The following is a 7688-nucleotide window of genomic DNA, read 5'->3' on the forward strand; positions in this document are numbered from 1 at the left end:
TCATATATTCTTAATAATGGCTTTGTCCAATTTTTATTTTAATTGATATTTTGTAGGTTCGTTCATTATTGACCGTTATTGACCCGCGACCCGCACTGGCCCGACCTGATATTGACCCTATAAATTGTGACCCTCTTTAACTCGACCCACAACTGACCCTCACCGACCTTAACCCAACCCGCCCAATAACCAGGTCTACTTACGATATAACTGATACTCCGTAGTTTTTAATGTTGAGTAGTAAAAAATTCAATTACATTTAATAACCTTATTAGAGTACTAAAATTTAAGCTAGCACATAAAATAAAAACGGGGGAAAAAAAGAACCAATTAGCATCTTCAAGGACTATAAATAGTCAATACAACGTTGGTAATTAAAGCAAACCTATCTCTAATTCTCTAGCATTATCAAACAACAAAACAATGGAAGCCCTACCAAAAATATCACTTCTAATTTATTTTATCTTCTTCTTTTTATTTCTCAAACCTTCACAATCTACTACACTTTGCAATCCAAATGACCTAAAAGTCCTCTTACAAATCAAGAACTACTTCCACAATGGACCAACTTTCTCAGCATGGAAAGCCAAAACAGATTGCTGTAACTGGAATGACATTAGTTGCAACGACGATGCCAACCCGGGCCGTGTTACGTCTCTCACCGTTGCCTACGGAGGTGACGTTATCGGCCACATCCCACCAATGGTTGGTGATTTTCCATATCTTATGTCACTTCGGTTCTTTCAGTTGCCTAACTTAACCGGCCCAATTCCTTCAGCCATCACTAAGCTCACTAAGCTTGAAGTACTCGATCTTAGCTCAACAAGCTCACCGGGCCTATTCCCGATTTCTTGAGCCAGATTAAGAGCCTTCAGCTAGTTGATTTATCTGATAATCGCTTTACTGGCAAAATCCCGTCCTCTTTGTCTACCCTTCCGAACTTATTTGAGCTCGATATCTTCAGGTTTGTGTTTTTGCACACATCTAGTTGTAATGTCAAACTATAAAAGCCAATTTTTATATTTATTTATTTATTTATTAAAGCATTCATTTTGGTAAATATGGTTGGAAATGCATCTTTATATTATCAATTTATTAAAATTTGGTCATTATAAAAGTCATAAAAGGCAATGATGTAAACATGAGCTTCAGGTTTTGTACCACAGCTAAAACATTACTAATTACGTTACTATTTAGAATTACATAACTTTCTTAATATGTAAAGTATTTGTTTACAAATTTAAATTAAATTATATTAATCATTTTATAATACATTTACTGATTCATAAATTAATGTAACAATATTTGCAGAAACAAACTTATTGGTACAATTCCAGAGAGCTTTGGATCATTCAAGAGTGCTCTAACTCTCCAAGTATGGGGCAATAAATTATCAGGAACTATCCCACGGTCGTTAGGTCACGCAAATTTGACGATCTTAGATGTGTCCGATAATAAATTCACTGGGGATGTGTCGTTTCTATTCGCAAGAAATAAACCTTTAGGCACTATCGTACTAAGGAATAATAAGTTCAAGTTCGATTTTACAAATGTGGACTTGCCCCGAGGATTGAAGGGCATTGACATGGCTCACAACAAGATATATGGATCACTTCCAAAGCGACTTGGCCAGTTGCCCTTACAGTTCATTGATGTGAGCTACAACCAGCTGTGTGGCCGGATCCCTACTGGCCGTCGATTGAAGCAGTTCGACCCCTCTCGTTTCTCCCACAACAAGTGCCTTTGTGGTGCTCCGTTACCTCCTTGCAAGTAATTCATGTGATACGAATATGAGGTGATTTGGACTGGAAAATAAATTTACAAGACTTAACTCGCTAAGACTTGTAACAAGCTACCGTTTGGAAGTAGGGTAAAGCCTAATTTTCTTAAGTAGTTCGAACGAGTTCTAAATTGTATTTGTGTTGTTAGCCATGTAATTGCAAAATGTGCATAAGAAGATTAAGGATAAGATAAGATTTAATCATTTGCACGTAATATGAAGGTTTGCATTTTTATGATAATCAAGGTATGCATGATTTTGTACTGCCCAAGTTATATACAGCAGTACAGCACCGACAAGGATCATTTACAAAACAATCAACCGAAGTGAATAATCTTTAAAAAAAAAAAAAAAAAGTGAATAAAATAAGTACAAAACCACTATTTGACAAATAAATAAATAAATAAAAAAACCCAATATGTTATCACCAAACCAAAAGAAGATCTTTCAAAAAAAAAAAAAAAAAAAAAAAAAAAAAAAAAAAAAAAACCAAACCAAAAGAAGACAACAGCCCTTATTTAAGGTTTCGTTTGAAATAAGCCCACAATTCAATACATTATTCAGCCCTTAAAAAATCGGCCCAAAACTCACTAAAAGGCTATCCACAACGGCTACAGTCTGTAGCTCAAATCTTAAGCCCTTAAATTCGTTTCATAATTCCTCGTTGAATTTCCCCTGTTTATTTCATCTCCTCTTAATTCCTCTGTTTCTCCGCTGAAACCCTATGCTATTTCTTCTTCTTTTCCTCCAAAAATAAATCATAAAATAACAAAATTAAAGCTTTTTCAAAGTGTTTCGAATTCTTTGACAGTCATTCACAACAATAATGGTGATTGGTGCGTACATCCCTCTTTTCGATTTTAGTGTTTTTTTTTTCTTTTTTTTTTAAAAATTTTTTTAAAAAAATTTCCCTGAATTTTTCAATATTTACAGGTTTTTTAAAACTGTAATTGCGGATCAAGAACAAACTATTCTAACATTTCATTAAATTGGCAGATTCATGATAACAATTTTACTTTTTTCAAAAGAAACTTCTCTTTCGAATTCCCTAGTTTCTCCAAAATCCCCCCCTTTTTTTTGTATTTGTTTTTATTAATACATTTTTTTTTAACTAGTTTTGTGTCCGTGCAATGCTCGGATTGTTTATGGACTTTTAAGATAAAATTATATTATAATTCAATTTTGATTAAAAATAGTTGACTTTTTTTTGTGGCCTAATTATAAGTTTATTATTTGGTATTTTATCGAAAATAAAATTCTAACCAAATAATCTTATTCTAAAATTCTATCCTAATTTGATTCAAAATGGAATTCTTAATTAACTTTTTTATCTTATGAAATCTATCTAAGGTGGCGTGACACTTGACGATTTTTATCTTATGAAAACTATTTAAATCTATCCAAGGTGGCGGGATACTTGGCGAAAAGTTAAAATGTCAAGTGTCGCTATTGCAGGACCTGGTTAAAAGTTTAGCTTTATATATTATTTATATGATTTCAGTGGTTAGAAATTAGAATGATGATTTGGTTATCAGTATACCCACTATTTTTATTTTATTTTATTTTATTTATTTATTTTTTTATATCAATGTTTTTGTTTTAGTTTTTATTTATTTTTTATTTTCTTTAATTTTTTTTACGACTTTAATAGATTTTTTTGGTTTTGAACAAACAATTTTTCCGTTATTTGGTTTTCTAACGATTATTTAAATTTTTATAATTGGATGTTTAAAATTTAGATTACCAGGGGCAAAATGGTAATTTAAATCACTAAATCCTACCCTCCTAAACTCTAAACCTAAACCCTAACCCTAACCCTAAACCCTAACCATAACACGAACCCTAAACCCTAACTCTAAATCCTAAGCCCTAACCCAAACCCTAAACCCAAACCCTAAGCCCTAACCCTAACCCTAACCCTAAACCCTAAACCCTAAACCCTAAACCCTAAATCCTAAATCCAAACCTAACCCTAAACCCTAAACCCTCACCCTAACCCTAACCCTCATCCTAACCCTAACCCTAACGCTCCCTTACCCTAAACCCTAACCCAAAGCCCTAAAACTAAACCCTAAACCGAACCCTAAACCTAAACCCTAACCCTAAACCCAAAACCTTAAACCTAAGCTCTAAATTGTAACCCTAAACCCTATAATCTAAACCATCATTAAATCCTAAACCCTAAACCAAAAACCAAAACCCAAAACCCTAAAAGCAAAAGGGCAAGTGTTCCAATGTCATTGATATGAACATGTCTTTGATATGAACACGTCTCAGATTGCATCCCTTATCGAGTGCTTGGTACTGTGCCTGAGAAATATGAATGCCAAGTGAGTGATAGACCGCTTGATCGGGATTTCCCACACTTATCGAAATGAAAAAAATGCAAATGCAAAAAAAAGAGAGCAAAAATAATAAACAAGAGAGTTCAAAAGTGAGAAACCTCAAGCATACAAATATAAAGATTCAAATGCAACGTTGCATACCTTGGGGGCTTATCTAGGGTCTTGAGCCTTTTATCCCCTTTTTCTTCAACCTTTAGCCTAACCACTTTACAACCCTTAAAAGACCTCTTTGAGGTATACACACACTTGTGCGAGGTTCGGCTAGAGCTACGTTCGGCCTGATTCATAACGGATATGTAGGCAACCTCACATTGAGGTGCGACCGTAATAAAAATGCATTCTTATTCATATTCACACATGATCATATCAAGGGATCTCCGATGCTCATCACTATACATGTAGAGCTAGACTTGGGGGCTTGATCCCTACATCATTAGCCTACCCAGCCTAAGAGTCACCATCATTTGACTCTTCTCAAAATATATTTTCCACTACTTTAGCCCTTGTGGCTTAACTTTAGTGTCACTTTCACACACTGCACAGATACATGACCAAATATTCCTTCCCTCAGGAACCCCTTGTCATGAAATCTTAGCACAATGCTGAAGCAGGCCTTGTCATATCAAAATCACTCGCTATCATTATCATCATTGCATCACAAAGTATGAAGTGCTTAGCCTCCGTGCCTAAGTTACCCAAAAACTTTCATCATAGAATCATCAACCGAGATAGTCTAGGATGCTACAATCCTTGTACCATGAGAGACAACATTAATGCATACACTTGATCGAGCTCATTCGACATGCACCATCAAATACACTTCACTTCTTCCTTTCACGTCTTTCTTTTTCGGGAGAAAGTCGGTACCCTCCACAAAAATAACGGAAAATTTTCGCTTTTCTACATTTTGGGTCAAACACATCACAATACAATGCACACACGAGTCATGTACATTAAGTCATGTCGTGTCAAGTAGAGTCTTGCACTTTGAGTCATGTTGAAGTCGTATGTGTCAAAACACATTAAGTCAAGTTCGCACAATGAGTTAAATAACGCCAAGCTTTGGGTCAACCCTAAGATAATAATAAACATGAGCAAAAGTCCTATAGCCCAAAATATAGCTGCAGGTACACTAAGAGGCAATTTGATTAAGCACAAATGAACGAGCAGGAAAAAAGCTCTAACTTGGATTCAAGCACAACGTAGCACGATGCGCTCCAACGCAACACGATGGCTAGCACGAAGCTTCCTGACGCAGCACGATGCACCCTGACGCTGCGCAATATACTTGTCGTTGTGCGATAGACCTTTCGCTGCGCGATGGCTCTGATTTGCCCGCGTTAGCCTTCGATGGTTTCCAACTTGGATTGGTTGGTCCATGACTAATCCATTTGAGCCTTTTGATGAGCATTTGAGCAATTGATAGCTATTCGATTGGTAATCGGCCCGATTACAACTTGATTGATGATTGACCTGATGACGATCATATTTTGATTAAATAAACACCTTTGAAAAATTACACTTTGATTAGTAGTCAGCTCGATTACAACTTGATTGATGATCGGCCTGATGACGATCAAATGAAGTAGATTTGAAAATTGATTAAGAACATTTGAGTAGTGATTGACGATGATCACAAAGAATTCCTAGGATGGAAGATTTCCACAAATCAATTTGAAGACTTTAAGAATCTTAGATATGGTTCTTAAGATAAATTTTCCAAAGATGGAAAGGTCAATTACTCCTAAGAATAAGGACAAGAAAATTTGAAGACTCGAGATGAAGAAGTCTTCGACAGGGGGGCTCTAAGATTAAAGGGTCCCTCGCTTGGATCTGAGAAGGACAGTTTGAGATGAAGCGATATTCGATATCTTTCGCTAAGATTGTGAAATTTATCACTTGATTTGAGAAGATGGCACGAGATGGGCGATCTTCGACGGCTTTCGCTAAGATTGTAAGGGTTGTCACTTGATTTGAGAAGATGGCACGAGATGGGCGATCTTCGACGGCTTTCGCTAAGATTGTGGGGGTTGTCACTTGATTTGAGAGGATAGCACGAGATGGGCGATCTTCAATGACGTTCGCTAAGATTGTGGAAGTTGTCACCTAGATTTGAGAAGAACGGTTCGTGATGAGGCGGTCTTCGACGACATTCGCTATGATTGTGAAGGTTGTCACCATGATTCAAGAAAATAGCTCGTGATGTAGCAGCAATGATAGACGATGTTCCCTAGGATGTGGAAGATTGTCACAACAAAACTGAGGATCGTTACAAGCAGAACGGTCTTCGACGACGTTCCCTAGGATGTGGAGAGTTGTCAGAAACAACTGAGGATGACTACAAGCAGAGTTATCTTCGACGATGTTCTCAAGGATGTGGAAGATTGTCAGAAAACTGAAGATGGCTACAAGTGGAGTTATCTTCAATCGTGTTCCCTAGGATGTGGAAGATGGTCACAAAACAGCAGAAGATTGCTACAAGAGGAGCAATCTTCGATGGTGTTCCCTAAGATGTGGAGGACTATCACAACGGAAATTGAAGGCAGCTACAAGCGGAGCAGTCTTCAAGCGATATCCCCTAGCTTGTGGAGGTCGTCAAACAAAAACGGTTACCCCAGAGACATGTGCCCGACGATGCAAGATACGCGTTTCTTAACTCTTTTATCTGTTTAACTAATGCTAGTTTGCAGGTATCGGCGTTACAAGAATGTTTAGGATCGCAGAACATTCTGAAAATTCTCCGTCTCTATCGCTACTTTGACTTTCGTTTTCGAAACATGCGTTTCTCCAAACTCAGTCAAAGTGGGGGCTTCGTAGACACCTAATTGTGTCTCCCCAAAAAACTAAACCCAGTGATGAATATCTTTCACGTCATTGATTATCGAACGAAGTAAAAGTGTGAATAGTCTTGTGATGCGATTGTTTTAATAAAAATCTTTCTTTCTGTTTTCGAAAATGTACTCTATTTACGAAAATGTCCAGTCCAATTTATTTTGGTCCATGATAAGAGTCCAATAAATAGTGTAGTTGGATTGGGCTCGAAAAGAGCTTTCCAACGATATATTATAAGCCCAACTCCGATGAATAATGAGGAAGTTATGGCCAAAATACTAAGTTGGGCCCAAAACAGGCCCAATGATCTAGTGGAGGGCCCATTAATTATTATTCCTAAAGTTAATAGGATTGACTTTAATCTTCTAGAATAACCTAGAAGGTTGTTTTAAGTTCTAGTGGGATTAGGATTAATAATTATATTTTTTAGAAAATAAAGAATTTTATTTTGAATAAAACAAGTGTTTTGAAAAGAATTAAATTTGATTTAAAAAGATAAGTACGGACGTTAATTAGTCTAATTTAATTAGATTAAGGACTCTGTATAGATTTTAAAAAACGCGTGAACCATCGCGAAACGACAAAGCTGTCGCTCCGCGCTGGACGCTGTCGCGCCGCGACAGAAGCAGTTTTACTCCGATTCGAATTCTAACTATTTTCTATCGTTTCTGGACTATTTTCTCTATAAATAGGGTCGTATTTCCCCGTTTTTCAATCATCAATAATCACGA

General features: G+C 36.5%; 1 pseudogene across 1 annotated transcript; it reads left to right on the top strand.

Moving 5' to 3' along the window:
* Nucleotides 1-400: 400 nt before the first annotated feature.
* LOC145583199 (polygalacturonase inhibitor-like) lies at nucleotides 401-1774 on the top strand (annotated as a pseudogene). The gene is made up of 2 exons (XR_014100085.1): nucleotides 401-964; nucleotides 1312-1774. The product of XR_014100085.1 is annotated as a polygalacturonase inhibitor-like (transcript).
* Nucleotides 1775-7688: the final 5914 nt, after the last annotated feature.

This window comes from Chenopodium album, chromosome 15 (assembly GCF_948465745.1).
Source record: "Chenopodium album chromosome 15, dcCheAlbu1.1, whole genome shotgun sequence".
NCBI lineage: Eukaryota > Viridiplantae > Streptophyta > Magnoliopsida > Caryophyllales > Amaranthaceae > Chenopodium > Chenopodium album.